A 17,665-nucleotide genomic window follows, 5' to 3' on the forward strand; every position below is an offset into this window, starting at 1 on the left:
TCAAGCACCTCAAGCATCTCAATCATTAAGCACCTCAAGCATCTCAAGCACCTCAATCATCAAGCACTTCAAGCACCTTAGTCATCAAGCATGACAAGCACGACAAGCACCTCGAGCAGGGTCGGGTTCCCCCGCCTCAAGCTCCCAGCCCTAGCTTACCTAAGGTCAAAGGACTTTTACACACATTATTGGAGGTCTTCAATGAAGATAACCCTAAGGTCTTATGCTCCATTGGTTAGCCTTGCTCTTTGATAGACCATCTTTCATTTGGGCTCCTTTACCATTGGCCCCGTGTTGAGATAGATCTATAAGCACATGTCTATATCTTAACCCTTGTTCCCGTTTATTCTTCCACATTAAATGATCAGTTTAATATGAGAAAATCATTTGGGTTGGTTAGATATTAGTTTTTATAACATTACCTCTCTATTGAAATCATAGTCGTCCTCGACTATGAGGTAGATATGGTAAAGTCTCACCCATTAGTCCATTGGTCTTAGCGGGTAGAGGATCCATTTTTACCCTACGACCTCATTCCAGAGTGGATGACTAATCCACTTGGTGCTTGAGAGACATTGTCTGCCGAAAGCATGTCTGCTCTTTTTAGTCCATATCATACTTCCAAAGTAGAGTGACAAGTTCTACTTGGTGTTTGGGAGACGTAGTCACCACAAACATGGATCACCACAAACATGATCGTAAGTATGCATACTTCTTAAAATTTGTGCACGAAACATAAAAAGAGAGTCTTATAAGACAAAAACATGGATCATTCAAAATGCATTTCTTTTACATTTGCTTACTCTTCTGTGTCATTGTAAGCATCATTAACAAGGTTCATATTATCCTTAAGCTATGTTCTTTGCATGTATTTAGCATCTTTGAAAGGATAATTCTTAACTTAAATAAGATACTGTCAGTAGTCTTACCATTTCTTAATACCTTGTGCTCATGTCGAAGGACGAACTTGGGTTGGAGCTTGTTTGCTTCATCCTCGATCTCTGGTTGGTCTTCATTTATAACCTCTATTGGTGGCTCTTCCTTAATAAGGCTCGAATAGGCTCTCATGAAAAATGATATATATGAGCCAGTAGTTGGGCAACTTTAATTGCTAAGCCATCTAATGGATGGGCTTGAAATTTTAGAAGGGGCCATAGTATCTTTGTGCTGACCTAGCATAATACCTTTAATGGCCCCGAGGATTCTTGTGTATAATTTGCCTTAGATGAGCCTTGGGGAAGTTTAGTAAGACCCAACTTTTTTTTCTTTTTCTTTAAAGGATAAGGCTCTTTTGTGCCTAATGGCAGGAGCCTTTTTTGCCTAGCTAATAGATGGATATAGTCTGTTTAATCTTCTAAAAAGATTCGTTTTGATCTCGGCTATACTCCTTTGCAATGAAGATCTTCCCAGGTACCTTAAGCTACAAGGGACTTTTGGATCTTCCGTCTTTAGCCCCGAAAGGTACTTTCCCCTTAGAAGTATGTTCATGTTATTAGAGACATATTGTTGTTAGGGTAAGTACTTCTCTCATTTTGAGCATTGATCTACTTCGAATCACAAGATTTTAGTAGATCAAGGATCATCCGTTGGAATAGTAGGCCAACATAAGAGGGTTACTCTAGTTCTGATAGAGACTCTATCAAAAATTAGTGGTCATGGTAGGATTTCTATCCGACACAATTAGATGTTGGCAAGCCATGGTCCTTCTATCATACTTCATCTTTTGGTATACCATACATTTTGAAACATACTCTTGTATGTTCTCGTTTCTTGGTAAGCCAATACAAGTATGCTTTTACTCCTAGCAGAGTAAATTCAAATTCATCTTTGCCCCGCATATGGGAGGAGCATGGTAAGTGAGGGAGATATAGCCTATAGAGGTATGGAAGATAACCATCCTCTAACTGGAGTGGTTCTTTTTTCTTCCATTTGTAAAGGTTATTATCATATCCCGAACGCCTGAGTTAGAAGCATATTTAACTATCATAAAACATAGTTCATTGTAAGTTGCTATTGATACCCTATCTACCCTTGGCCATTGGGAAAGTGCATCGGCTGTGCTTGCCAGCAATGTGAGCAATGTGAGCATTGGGAAAGTGCATCGGCTACATGTTTGTGCTTGCCAGCAATGTGAGCAATGTAAAATTTAAATTGCAAGAGAAATTTGCCCACCTCATTTGATTGTCGAAGAGTTTGGTTTGTATCATGGATGGAGTCCGCAAGAAGTACTTCCACGGCATGTAAAACAACTCGTAGTTCCTTTTGTATATGTCCAGCATTCGCTCATTGGATTTGAGTCTTTGAATCTTGTATTCTATGGTATTCCCTTCTTGAAGCAAATTTTTTCTTGAAGGCATGCATCTAGGCATTACATTGGACCTGTTATAAGCATGGATTTTTTGTATGAATCATCTCTAGTATGCACTCATACCTTTAGAGTTTCACAACTCATGTAGACTCCTTGGATTAGGCCATCTTTTTATTACCTCTACCTTTTGTGGATCCATACAAATACCACCTTTAGAGATAATGTGACCTAATTATTGAATCTCTTTAAAAATTCACTTTTCTTTTGGTTAGAACAAAGCCTAATCTCTCTCGAAACTTACCAGTTCATGCTATTGCCTTTTGAACTCCTCTTGTGGAGCTTATAAAGCTCAATAAGGAGGCTTATTAGGCAGTGAGCTTCGTGGTAAAAGCTCCATTGCATGGTCATTGTCCCCTCATTGTGGAGATAGCTCACGGGGGTATCATCAATAAAAACATTTTGGAATCCATTTAGGAATGTAGAAAATTCTAATTCGTCTTAATTCCCGTCTTTTTTTTATTGTTATTGGTTGAAACATTGAATTCATTTACAGACTTTCTAACAAAAATCATGTATATGAATATACAGATTTTCATTAACTTACGAAAAGCATGCATATTTACATGGTATAGGATGCTACCCGACTCATAAACATGTATGCACATATCTCCTAGCTTAGGAAAAACAAAATCCTTTTGCTATGAGCATCCTCTTTTGGAGTTTCCAGCATAGAAACTCAAGGTGGATTGTTGCGTGCATTTATTTGGGGACAAGCACGATAAAAATGCCCTTGCTGTCCACACTTGTAGCATTTGTTATCCTTACGATAACACTCTAGCTCTGTTGGAGAGAGTCTATTCTTACCTTTGTAGACTCCTTTCTCCTTAGCATTGTTATCGGTGTTGCTAGAGTTGCCTTTGGAGGAAGTTTGAGCATTATTCCTTCCTCTAGGCTCATTTTGATCCTTCACTTTCATGGGCTTAGAGTTTCTCTTAACATCTTGTTGGAAATTGATTTGAGAGGCGACCATAGTATGGTGTATGACCGCCGATATGGCATTAGGCCTTTGTGCTTTAATATACTCGGCCATCTCGTCAAAAAGACCCGCACAAATTTTTTGCTTTTGCTCCTCAAAGCCTATCTTTTTGTAGACACTGGCTTTGAGAAGTAAATCCCAAAACTTATCTACATACTTCTGGATAGACTCGTAGGGAGAGAGTTTCAAGCTTTGCCATTCTGTGAGGACATTGTCTTTAGTGTTGCTTGCCAGAAATTGTTTCATGATGGAGGCTCTTAAAGCCTTCCATGTCCTTGGAGCTTTCCTTTGGGCTCGTAGGCTAGCCCACCATTGACGAGCGGAGCTCTGAAAATGCATAGATACCTGACGCAGTTTAGAGGACTCCATGAAGTCCTCATTACCAAAGGCCACATCAAACTATTGGATGAAGGCCAAGATCTTGTCCGTAGCACCAAAGGTGCCATCATAGGTAAGAAAAGTGGTGTCCTTTACTCCCTCCTTGAACTTATTCATCTTCTTGGACCTTCTCCATACCGGATAGGACTTGCAATGGCCTTTCCTTTTGGGCTCTTTGAGAGAAGAGCCGCTACCTTCATTGGAATATGAGGAAGGTGATGAAGATGGAGAAGAGTGTGACCTCTTTCTCTCCTTTTACTTCTTTTGGTACTTCTCTTCCTTTTGGTGATAACGAGGAGGAGGACTTTGCGGAAATCTTTCCCTCTTGGGGGGAGTTGGAGATTGTTGAGGCTGTCGTCTTCTTGGAGCCACATCTTCGGAAGTATTGGGAGACTCACTTCTTTCTCCTTCCTTTGGTGAAGGCTCTATAGTAGAGACTTCACCTCTCTTCTTGGATAAGCCCGCTAGTAATCATTTAAGCTCTTCATATGGGTTCTCCTCTTCTCTCACCGTAGAGAGCCCTCTCTTGGAAATCTCTTGAAGAGACTTCTCAGGCGCTCTCTCTTTTGGGGGAGTTTGGAGAATCCCATAACTATGAAGTTGTTGGAAAACTTCACCTTGTAGGTCTGGGTTTCCCATAGCTTGTTGCAGCTTAGAAATAAGACACTTGATAAACATGGGAGCATCATCATTAGCACATTTATGTGCAAAATCAAAGTTATAAATGTTCGTTCTACTCTCTTGATTATTGTTAGCCATGTTAACAAAATTTATGTATGTAGTTAATGTATGCTTTGGCAATTCAAAACCTTAGTTGCCACTCCTCTTAGCCTTTGAAAATCGGCTCTTAAGTATCTACACCCATGGCTCAAAGTGGTTAATTATAGAGAGTAGAGGAGTAGGTCTAACATAGTAGAGTTGCCGAGGGTTAGCTCCTTTCGGACTTCTTATGGCTCAATAATCGTAAAGCCGTAGGCAAGTCTAAAAAGACTCCATTGTTAAGTCCAAAGCTCCCGAGGTGTGCACCATATCCCACATAGTGGGCTCAACAAAACCGATAATAAATCCTAGTTCCACTTACCCTAATATAATTAACAACATCAACCATTTATAGGCTACTTAAGGACCTCTCCTCTTAAGCAAGAAAAGAGAAACCAAATGCTCTAATACCAATGTAATGGAAATGGCCTATGAATTTAGAGAATAGCAGAATTAAGAGAATTAGAGTGAGCAACTTTGAGAGCATAGAGAGAATTAGAGTGAGCAACTTTGAGAGCATAGAGGGTGAACTTAATTGGTAGTAGCAACTTAATCATAACACTTAATTAACTAGGCATGAGCAATACCTTTGCAAGAGAGAGAGAGAGAGAGAGAGAGAGAGAGAGAGAGAGAGAGAGAGAGAGAGAGAGAGAGAGAGAGAGAGAGAGAGAGAGAGAGAGATTTTAGAGAATATGACAACAGTTGAGGACCGGATTTATGTGGAGCCGGTCCCCCCTCCAAAAGGCATTTGTATTATAGATTCTCTCATTAAGAGAGACCTGGTACAATACAATCTTTTTGTTCCTTGAGACCTCTTTGGCATTATGGAGATGGAAGCTTCATATACCAAGCTTTTGCATAATATCAACAATCAATCTTAGCTTGAAAACAATCAAGAACTCATGAACATCATTAGTCTTTGTGTTCCCTAAATCATTTGAGTGCATGAAGATGTATACTTTTATGCATCAACTTGTGCCTAAAGCAGCAATTAATCTATCTTGCAATACAATTAAGCACCTCAATCATCAAGCACCTCAAGCACCTTAGTCATCAAGCATGACAAGCACGACAAGCACCTCGAGCAGGGTCGGGTTCCCGCGCCTCAAGCTCAGTCCTTGCTTACCTAAGGTCAAAGTACTTTTACACACATTATTGGAGGTCTTCAATGAAGCTAACCCTAAGGTCTTATGCTCCATTGGTTAGCCTTGCTCTTTGATAGACCATCTCTCATTTGGGCTCCTTTACCATTGGCCCCGTGTTGAGATAGATCTATAAGCACATGTCTATATCTTAACCCTTGTTCACGTTTATTTTCCCACATTAAGTGATCAGTTTAATATGAGAAAATCATTTGGGTTGGTTAGATATTAGTTTTTATGACATAAGCTATCTTGCACTGGAAGAAGAATTGGTCACATGAAATTGATGTGGTGACTAACCAAAATGAATTTCTTCTTGATAAAAATTTCAAGCAACAAAATTTCATCAAGATGCAACTTAATTCAGAAATGGACGGTGTGCTAAATGGATGTTTTCTTAAGACAATTTTGTGTGATGGGATATGTATATCTATCCACACAAATGGTGTTTATGTAAAGCAAGATGGGGTATTTATGATTATCCATGCTAGTTGGAAAGATGTTATGATGGGGAAGATCATTTTAATTGAGATGGTTTATGCATGATGATAAAATGATCATGTGGACTTTTCTCATTTTAAGCCTAGAAGAAGATCATGTTTTGCAAATGTGGTTGCTTGAAGTCAAAATTACATCAAGCAATGAAGTTTCTCTTTGCACAAATAACAAGAAACTAATGTTTCTGGATGTCGATGTTCTTGTTAAAAGCACATGTTTTTGGATGTTGATGTTTATTAAAAGCAAGAAAAAGCACACAATGTTTTTGAAGAAGTATGTATCAAAGCAAAGGAGTTTTTGTCAAAGTTTGTTGATACTTATTTGCAAAACAATGAAGCTTATTTTGAAGTCGTTGGTTCAAAGATGGAGTCTTATCAATGGAATGAAATTTTATTCATTACTTATGGTTCTCCAATTTTGTTAAAACTTGAACTAATAATTGATAGTCTCAATTCCACAAACAATTCCCAAGCACTTAACCACTCAAAACAACTCGTTGTTGCCCTATCATCTTGCACAAATCCATGCTGAAGAAATAGCACACCAAGTCTCTTCCTCTTCACCTCTGAGCTCTTGGAGAGAGAGCATTCCTCTCATCCTCTTCACCTCTGGGATCCTTTTGAGAGAGCTCAATTTTCTATTTCCCAAAAGTGTACATAATCCTTCACTCTCCATCAACAGAGAGATCCAATAGGAAAAGCCATATCCTCCATAATTGTCCCCAATCTTCTACCCTCCATGAAAACAGGTCCCCAAAAACCTTGTCTTCATCCCCTCTCCATAGAGATCAAGCTCTTTAAAACATGTGTCCTTAACCTTTGAAAGAGAAAGAATCAGAGAGAGTGAGCCAAGCCCCAATCCCTTCGCCATGAGATATTTTTCTTCTATTAAATCATCAAAGCATAGAGATTCGGGTGGCTCAAGGAGATCTTAGCACTTTGGATGCATCCCAAGACGACCAATTGGAACTTCAAGAGGAGCCAATGAATTACAGACAATGTAGACAACTATGCCCAAATCATTTTGTATGCAATATATTATTTTGAGTTAGTGAAAATGCTAAGGCTTCCACTCCCTTGAAAGTTTCAAATTTACAACACACTGTCCTTGCGAGAATTATCCTTTCAAGATTTATCCAAGTATACATATCACCACCAAATAATAATCAAGTGGAAATTTACTTTGAGCAACAATGCTATTGTTATTATGTATTGCGGCTCAAAGTAGATTGGAAAGATCATCCCACTACAGGAGGCGTCAACAAAGGAAGCTCGATCAAGAAGATTCATGCACGGGAAGCCAATCAAGAAGACCCTCCTCGTCGCAAAAGAGGTTACACATATTTGCCCAAAGAAACCACAATCATTGAGCAGCTCACAACCCAAGGTATGGATTTGGCAAGTCAAGGAGAGACCCCAGCCATGCTGCACGCTCGTATAGCAGAGCTAGAAAGAAAGTTGGCATGGTACGAAACAAGATATGGGCCTGTAATCGAAGAAGAGATGGGCAATGCCGGTCCAAGTGATTCATTCGGCAATTCAAAATTTCACGTATTTGATCTTTTAGGGGATCCATCCCATGATTTAAATTAATTCTGCCAAACAATAATGAGCTCTTTTTGTATCTTAAATCTCAAGATTTGTAACTAAAACCTCTTTTTGATATGTAAATCTTTATTTGTTGGAACAAATGAACATGTCAATGTTGTTGCAATTGTGTAAGTTTTATTCTCTCTCTCTCCCTCTTTCTGACAATGATAGAAAGAAGATGGAGAGTAAGAGAGACAATGAGAGAGAGAGAGAGAGAGAGAGAGAGAGAGAGAGAGAGAGAAGAAGAGAGAAAGATTGTGAAGCTAATCTCCACACAACTTTTGCATTACAAAATTAATTGAGAATATAGTACAAACTTCATAGCTCATCTGTCCCCTCAATCACAGGCACCATGTCATCAATTTCTTTGACATCTGAACATTCCAGATTAATATCTTTTAGGTTCCATTTCATTTTATCATCGGAGTTGAGTTCATTTGCAATTTCTTTGTGTGTTTGAAAGCGTCCAAAGATTTCTTCAGTGGACGTGTGGCTAACTTTGGTGAATTATGCATAAGTCACATGTCAGAAAATTCGTACACCAAATCAGCAGCTTGTTTAGGACTTAATCAATTTTGTTTTTTAGTATGTACGAAAGAAAATGAAGACCCATTTCTTTCACAGCTACTACTTGAGGTGGCAAACAGACAATACACTCACAACCACATGTTGAAGTTCCACTTTTTCTCCATCGTACTCTTTCCACCAAACTGGTGCGCTCATCGTGAACTTGATAGCATCTATATGCCAAGGATCCCCAAACATTCCTTCTCTACTAGTATAGGCCGTCTTCTGTGTGTATGCCACCTGTCCATCCACATTGCCTAATAATTGGGCACACACTTTCTTCAAACCACTGATCACTTCATTGTTTGAAGATTGATCGTGCATCTAGAACTTGGAATCTAAGAGGAACCCTGCTCCATTTAAAGGAGTATGTAGTTGCTCCCATCGTCTTTTGACAAACAACATCATCATGGATTTCTCTTTTCCTACATAATATGTATAGTCTTTTAACTTGCGAGAGGCTTCATGCATGTACCTGTAAACCCGTCCAAAGATAGAGGCTTCTTTGTCCACTAATCGTATTAGATGAGTGAAGGGTTTTGTGACAGTAACAATTTTGTCTACATTTCTCCAAAAAACAGGACAGTTTACAAGCTGACATCATTTAGTAGAAGCAGGTTCATACTTGGGATATTTTTCAAGCCAAATGTCCCATCTTCTATCTACCACTGTTTCAACAAGGGCTGCTTTAACCCGATGCAGTTTAGAGAAAACGTAATACGCTCTCGCAAAATGAGTCACACAAAAAATATGTAAATTTTTTGTTGGGGACTTTGTTCTAAATAAAGCGTAAGAAAATGAATGCTCTCTTATAAACTTCACCAAGTGGTTTGCATCCAGAAGAGTTTGCTTATTAATAGAAGGAACTTTTCCAAAGTCCTTTAAGAGAAGATTCAAAGTGTGAGCAGCACATGGAACCCATGTAATCTCTGGATACTTTGCTTCAATTACTTTTCCAACTGCTTTGTAGTTAGATGCATTATTTGTGACAATGGATGTGAAATTTTTAGGTCCCCCTGCTCTTCTTGATTGAACACTCATATACACCACCAAGATATCAACTAGTTTTCTCTTTCAGGGATGTGTGGATTGCTTCAAGAAAGATGGAACCTCTTGGACAAATCAGCATCAAGTTAAATTATGGTTTCTTCTAACAATTCTCCCAACCATCTAGAGCAATTGTTCATCCATACTGTGGCACATAATCAAGATTTGTGCACTTTAAAATATTCTCTGATGTAGTTTTCACTTTATATTAATATTCTGTATGCATCTTATTATAAGCAGGTACCACAAAACCCTTCTTCGTTGTGCTCATTACAGCATCTTTGAAGATAGGATTTCAAATGACATTAAAAGGAATTTCACATGCAACAAATGCTTGCATCCACCTAAGATGGAGTTCAAGCAGCCATTGTTTATCAAATGCTTGATGCAAAGTAGAACCACTCGGTGCAGGTTCTCCTCTAGTCCATGGTTCACGTCGGCTTATATTAGCAGAGTTTGCGTTAGGATTAGAGCTACAAGCCCCAACAAAGGATGAATGACACCCTCCTTGATCTTGAGCAGGGGTTGAGGGAGGGTTTTCATCATTCTTGAGTGTCATCCCCACGTCCCTAGCTGTAGATGGAGCCATCATTTTGGGACCTCCCTTTTTTTTGCCCTCAAGATGTGCTCTCTTTGCCCTGAGCGCCGATTCATGAAATTTTTCTTCAATACCTCTTGGGGGGTTTTTGCGAGCTGTCACGTTTCCAGGAATTTTGAACACATGTTCTTTTATCCTGTGAGCATTTTCGCTAAAATTATGGCTGCAGGTCTTACACCTCAACTTTGATGTAGTCTTTCCACTGACCAATTCATCTACGTAGTTATATGTTGGAGGCTCGCCATAGCATAGGCAATCTCCCACAAATCTATCAATCCGGAGAGAGAGAGCATGACCCGGCTAGGGCTTGGAGGCATCACACAAAGAATGTGGGAGAGCGTCATCGGATGCAAAGATTGAGAGGATTCAAGAGCGTGCATCCTCCAATGCAAATACAAATCATCCCAAATCAACTAATGCTAATCGCACATCAAGCATCAATTTCAAGCAATCATCTACACACATCAAGCAACGAAGTGAAACACACTAATCTTGGAATCTCTCAAGCACAACTCTAATTACATGCATTGACGATCAAGCACACAAGATCGCATTCAAGTCGGCCACCCCAACCATGCCCATCATGGTGTCCAAATCAAGTCACACATAATCAAATTACGCTCAAGGCTTCTTAAACCTACACACACACACACACAAGCACACCATTAGAGGACAACTCTAATCCCTCAATCACGAGTACACCCACTCCGCTTAATCGAGAGAGTTAGATAAGGACTCAACTAATCGGAGAAGCTTAGCATAAGTAAGAGTTAGATTAGAGAAGATCAACACTTCAAAACAATGAAGGAAAGTAGAGAAACATGATTGACAACATAATGAAGACTAGATTAATTAAGAGAGGATTACACTAATTACATGTGATTAGCACTAGCCTTCTAAGCATGGGCATTAAGCTCAAAGGCTAGGCGATCAAGACCTCCTCTAGGGAGAGAATTCTCAAAAGGACCACTCAAGAATGACCTGTCATTAAGCATAGGGCTCTTTTATAGTTTTGGGCCTCAAACACTTCAACTATGGGATAAAGTGATCTCCCTAGCTTAGACTCATACAACTTTGGAACTCCTAAATGAGCCCAAGCCCTATACAATGAAAAGTAAATATTGTGTACATCCATAACATATCCACAACTTGGTGCATAATTGGTGTAGCCGTTAGCCGCTTCTAACATTCCCCCCTTCCTAATTTGGCGCATGTCCTCGTGTGCCGGTGAAGCAAGACACGGTGACATGGTAGAAAGCAAGTCCAAGGAAGAAATGTTGAGCTGCAAAACATAAGAACAAGTAATGAGCATCAAAGGCCACCAATAATGAATAAAACATGAAGCATAAATGAACAATCATGCAAAGTGATTTTTTGCTTCTAAAAGATGGGTCAATCATAATCAACAATGTTCACTTTTGTACATTGCATGCGTTTATGCGAATATTTGATAGGATCCTAAAGCATCACATTGATTATGCTTTCACAATGAAGCCCCTTCAACGGTCAAAAGACTCCTTGTAGGGGGTGGAGACGCTCCTTAATGAGATTGGATGTCATCGATCAAGGGTGAACATTGTAGCAGAGACTTGTAGGGAGAAGACATATGAGGTGGCACAGAAGGTTTCCATGAATGGAGCGAAGGCGCGTCGATTTTTCAAGAAGATGTCAAAGTCTCCAATGCAGGTATACAAGGCAAGTGTCGATCTAGCAAGTGAGAAGTGGTGGGAGTTGTGGAAAGATTTGTGTTCATGCACGACGGACAAAGATCCCAATGTGGAGGTTGCTAACCAACGCAAGCTAGTATGGTCATCCTTTCAAAAGGTTGTGCAATTGATGAATCTTTCAAGCACCACCGTTGAGCAGCGAGAGGAGTTCAAGAAGGTGCTTTATGAATTCACAAAGGCCGCTAAGGACGGATGGTCTGAAAGCAAGATTACACACTACATGGTTTGTTTTAACGGACTTAATACATATGCAATGTTTGAAAATGCAACTTTTCTATTCGCTTATCTCCTTTTTGGTTGTTTTAGCACATTCTCTATGAACATGGTGCATACTTCATGGACCGCTATGGTTCGCTTGATATATGGAGTACACAAGGCATGGAGAAGTCCCACTATCGAGCAAAAGGAGTCTACTTCAAGAATACTCGGCATGGTGGTGGTAGTTCACACTCCAACTACCTCCAGAGATGTTTAACTGGTTTTTTAGGCACACCTTTGGGAGAACTCGTACTATTGAGAAAGCAAGAGAATCGATGTTAGCAAAGAAGTTACGCAACGCTTCCCGTAATGCAGCATCCGAGAAGTGGAAACGCTCGCGAGCGTCCCTGGGCCATGAAGCTTGGCATGCAACTAAATATCGAAAAGGCAGCGTTTGGGCGTCGCGTCAGCCGTTCGCATGATCCAGGTTTAGTTTAAATTCAATTTCTTTATTTGAGTTTCACTCAATTGGCCGCATAGTGTGAAAGGGCCCAAATCTCAAAAAAACCTATTTAAAGGTTGAAGGGGCTCATTTTGTCATTTTCCCTACTAGGTGCTACCATGGCAAGAACAAAACAAACGGTTAGGATTGCATATCCAGAGGGGCCGGATGGCCAACAACTCAAAGGTACAACAACAGAAGCTGGAACTTCACAAGCTCAAGGTGAAGTCCACACAGAAGAAGCTAGAGCTTCAAATCAGCATGACCAGTCCTCTACAGCAGCAAAAGAGAGACGGAAGCATCGCCTTGTTGTCTATTCATCGGACTCCAACGATTCTGATGGCAACAGGGAGGATGAGAGCGACCAGGACAAAGAAACAAACAGCCAAAAGCAACCATCAGAAGGCTTCGAAGAGATGCAAACGGATGAAGATGCCCCATGGGTTGGCGTCCAAATACAAACTTATCAGGCTCACATGTCTATTGGGGGTAAGACACTTCCTAAAGGGAGTGGACCTACACCATCACATCCGGTCAATAGTGAAGAGCACGAATCAGATGGAGAGTGGGTGGAATCAGATTATGAGGTGTTGGAAGTGCCTGTGCAGAAAAAAAAGAGAAAGAGAATTGTCTACAAGAAGAGGAAGCAAGCTGCCCCGACTCGTGCCAAAAATGCACCTCCACGTCGACCTCAGAAGGTACGAAAGCGCAGCCGTGCTTTTGCGGAGATTCGACACTATCAAAAGAGCATCGAGCTCTTGATTCGGAGGGCCCCTTTTGCAAGGCTATGCAGGGAGGTTTTGCAATTGTACAACACTCAGTTTCGGATGGGCGCCATGGCCATAGAGGAAGTCCAAGAGGTAGCAGAGCAATATTTAACTGGCATATTCGAGGATTCTAACCTCTGTGCCATCCATGCAAAGCGTGTAACCATTATGCCCAAGGATATGCAGCTTGCTCGCCGTTTGCGCCATGAGGAGTAGCTTGTAATTAGGCATCAACCTTTTTGTATTTACGGAACTCCAAGATTGGGAAGAATTTGAATACAAGTGTCTTTTAATTGTATATCCCACTCTGTGCATTGTATTGGGAAGAATTTGAATATAAGCATCTTTTATTGTATACCCCACTGTGCATTGTATTGTTTTAATTCTGTACCATGCAATGTAGCACTGGTTCAAGTTTTGTCTACCTTCTATTGTATGTATGTAGCCATTAGCTTGTTATTGTGAAAAATTGCCTACGTTTAGCACCTTGGCTAAGTGGGGCATGCACTTCCTGATGTATGCATGCTATGTGACTCACTATTGCATGGAAAAAATATCTACAAAGTGTTGAAAATGGCTTGGAATGCCCCCAAATTGGCTGCCACAAGGGCGCGCATTTGGGGCTTCTAGAGGCCTATGGATGGACATAATGCGCGCCCTTGTGGCAGCCTTTCCTAGTGCTTTCCAGACACTTTCCAGTGGTTTCCAGACAATTTTGACAAGCAATAAGTATGTTTTGTTTGCTTCAATGCTTCAATTAGCATAGATGCTGCTGGCAATCATCCCCCCTTAGTCCATGTCAGTCCTATACTCCAAAAAGGGCTTAGATATTGCCACAAAGTTTACTCTTGTGGTTTGTTAATACAACTTTAGGTATCTGGGGCAAGATGGGCTTAAGGTTACCTGGTCACTCTGTTTTGTAACTAGGTATGCTCCTATACTCCAAAAAGGGCTTAGATATTGCCACAGTTTACTCTTGTGGTTTGTTGATACAACTTTAGGTATCTGGGGCAAGATGGGCTTAAGGTTACCTGGGTATCCATGTCTTTCTCTTTTGCAACTGGGTATTAATGTCTTGTCACTCTGTTTTGTACCTAGGTATGCTCTTAGATGTGTCCAATTTCATCTGCCACAAGGGCGCGCATTTGCACAGTTCATCAGTTGATGGAAAGCCCCAATGCGCGCCCTTGTGGCAGCATATTTTAGGGACTTCCAAGCCCTTTACTAGGCACATACATAACTTTGGAAGCCTAGATATAACAAAGTATGCATTTTTAAAATTTTAATGCCTGCCAGACCCTTTAGTAGTCATAGGAGAAATTATGGTGCTTCTCATACACAATGGAAGCCCAACATATAAGAAATTCAAAAACTTGCAAGAAAGAGAGTCATAGACAGCAAAAAGTAGTTTCATTAAAGAAATCAATGCTTTACATGATATCCGGCTTTTGCTTTAGGATCTTTCTAATTACAATTTTTTGGCGCTTGGCCTTTTGGGGTGGCTCCCTGTTAAGTAAAGTGGTTGTGATTTCTTGGGTGTCATTAACCCCTACAGCTTGGTTCATGCCGACATGGGCAATAAGGCGCCCGCGAAAGTTTACACCGAAAGTGGATATTGCAAAATATTTCTTTACAAGCACTACAAGGTTGGCCGTTTGGGCAAGTGTTGTTAAACACAACGCCTTGGAGAGTGAACGGAGAGAAAAAATGTTGTAGCGACCATTGGGAGAGTAGTCGGCATGGACAAACACCACGACACCAGTGGGAAGTGTGCCGAGGTAGTGAACAAGTGCCGCTTGAGGTCCGAACGATGTCCTCCTCCCCCCTGACCGTTGCGCCCAGGCGTCAACCTCCAGAACATCCTGCAGAACATAGGTTTTGTGAGATATGGCACAGAATTATCATATAACATTAACAAAATCATTTGTAACAATCAAATGTAAGTGAGCATCTATACCTCTTGTCTACGATCCTCCTCATCGGCATCCGGGTGCAAGTAAAGATCCACGCTTGACTTCCCCTTTGGATCAAGCAAAACAGGTGTTGCAACAGGTGGTGGTGAATCCACTCTTGCGCGTTTAGCCAAACACATGACTTGCACGGCCACAAAATCCTCCTCAGAGACCTTAGCCTACTCGGCCGCTGCCACCTCGGCTTGTGCGATCGCCATTGTGTCCGCCAAAGTATTCCCCATGGGCAGTAGGAGATCATCGTCATGGAAGGTGGTGGTATTAAGATCAAACTTGCCATGGGCATCGAGGATGGCGAAACACTCATCCATGCAAAGCTCAAAGGATTTCTCCAGATCGTGCATAAACACAAACTCCTCCCCACCCACCACAATGGAGGAGAAGCGGGTAATTTCTACCTCAAGGATGGCATCCCGAGTGGTGGTTCCTTCTGGCGGTCCGGAGGATGAACCGACTGATGGAGAGGCCTCCAAGAGGCCTTGAATCCCTATAGGGTAGGTCAAGGCAAGCGTCCTCTCCTCTGCGGATGAGTCAATGGCCACGGGCTTGAGGTCCTTCACATCAGCCAATACCCCGCCGATCTGCAAGTGAGGTAGCACTACGTCAGGGTCTGCTGGGCACTCGTGAAGGAGGAAGATCATTATGGCCTGAAGAGAGGAAAAAGTGTTTCTGATCCTTCCCTTACGCATTGCTCGCACATCATCAGCTTCAAGCCGCACATATTGTCCGGCGGGTTGTGCTATGGTGGCAAAGCATGCAAGCCGCTGATGAAATGGCATGTCCCCTTGGTAGATGTGGTGGAGAAGGCCTTCAGGGACCCATTGCCCTGGCCGGTTTGGTAACTCAACAATGAATCTCCCCATGCACGTGGAAATGTATGAAGTAATGTGCTCAAGAGATTGAGAGTGGAGGGTCAAGGTGGTTTCCAAATCGGGTTGGGTTGTGAAAAATGCTTGAAGCTCAGGGCGATTTGCATGCCGAACCTCAGTAAGGAATGCATCTAAAGCACTAGTAGCAGCCATTTCTTCTCTTTGCATGATTGGGTATGCTAGGTCTCTCTGCAATGCTGGGATGAAAATGGTGAAATGAGGAGGTGGTCCTCCTTATATAGACATATTCCATCTCGAAAAAAATAAAAAATATGCATTTAAAAAATAAATTTACACCACCTTAAAACTCAAGTATAAAATCAAGTACAACACCTTAAAACTTTTCAAAATCTTTAATAAAATATCCAATATATAAACGATTAAAGTCACAAGCCAATTCACTTAGACAAGATGATTTCGTCTGTAGCCCAATCTTTGTAAACAAGCATAGTGGCCTCCATCCGCCTTCCAATCTATACAACCAAAAATGGCCATTCAAAATACAAAAACCCACAAAAAATAAGAAAAGGTAGCTAAGCAAGCACAAAGCAGACCTTGCGTTGTTCTAGTTTGAAACTTGCATTACCGACATCCTCGAATCCCATTATGACAAAGTGTTCCCGAAGATTGGCAAGAGTCCAATGCGGATTCACTACAACCACCTCCACCTCGTTATTGGGCATGCAGACACGAATTTCAAAGGATTGAATCTCTGCGGCTGCCAGCTGCAAGGGTATTCATTTGCCACGTTTGTGCATCCACCTTTCATAGCTAAACCGTGCATACAAGGTGCACCTTGCTTTCAAATACCGAAGGCAAAGCTATGTGGGGAACACATTGCACTTATAACGGTCACCATCATGCAAACCGTCAACATAGCTCCAATTGACACCTAGAATGGTGTCCATTGCATCTATGTCAACTTCTTTGCAAACAAACATTGTTGGTGTTTCTTCAATCAGCAGAGAGCGGAATGCATGCACAAACAAATGAATGGGACAATGCCAACTGAGACCCACCGATTTGGTTGCCTTACCAAACTTTAGGGACCCTTGGAAATCTTGCAGCACCTTGCGCTTGAAAGAAAGCAAAGCCCAATGGTCTGGAGTTGGCCATTCTGCACTCTGCAATGAGGGTGTCTCCACGGCTTCTAACCTACCATAGCTTTGGCTTGACTTCGGCACCACGTACTTGTGGGAGTACATGAATATTCGCTGCTCGGTAAGTTTTTTCGATGAAACATTAGGAAACATAAGCTCCCCAATGTGAGCATGCACAACCATGAACGTGCCTGAGAGGCACTCAAGCGGCTGCTCCTCAACTAAGTTGGATGGAAAAACATCTTTACAAATGCCCTTAGTTAAACATAATGATCACATAAACGTAAACATGACATATGCATAGGATAGCTAAACCATGAAAACTTACAATGAGGTGCAAATTGAGTTGAAGCTCTCTTGAGGTGGAGCTCAGCTGCACTGTAGACGTGTTGCATGATGGCCACCATTCCGGACTTTGTTTCTTTAAATGCCAATATACGGCCCTTCCAATGACGTTCCAATACGCCTCGACATCGCATGCGATGAGGTCCAGCACGTGACGGTTGCATGTAGATCCATGCACCCTTCTTGAATACTTGTGGGATCCATACCCTCTCTGAGTCTTTTGTGTTGTGCAACACAATCTCCTCTATCTCTGGTTTGGGCCATC

The sequence above is a fragment of the Adiantum capillus-veneris genome, chromosome 21 (genome assembly GCF_014529385.1).
Source record: "Adiantum capillus-veneris isolate H3 chromosome 21, ASM1452938v2, whole genome shotgun sequence".
Taxonomy (NCBI): domain Eukaryota; kingdom Viridiplantae; phylum Streptophyta; class Polypodiopsida; order Polypodiales; family Pteridaceae; genus Adiantum; species Adiantum capillus-veneris.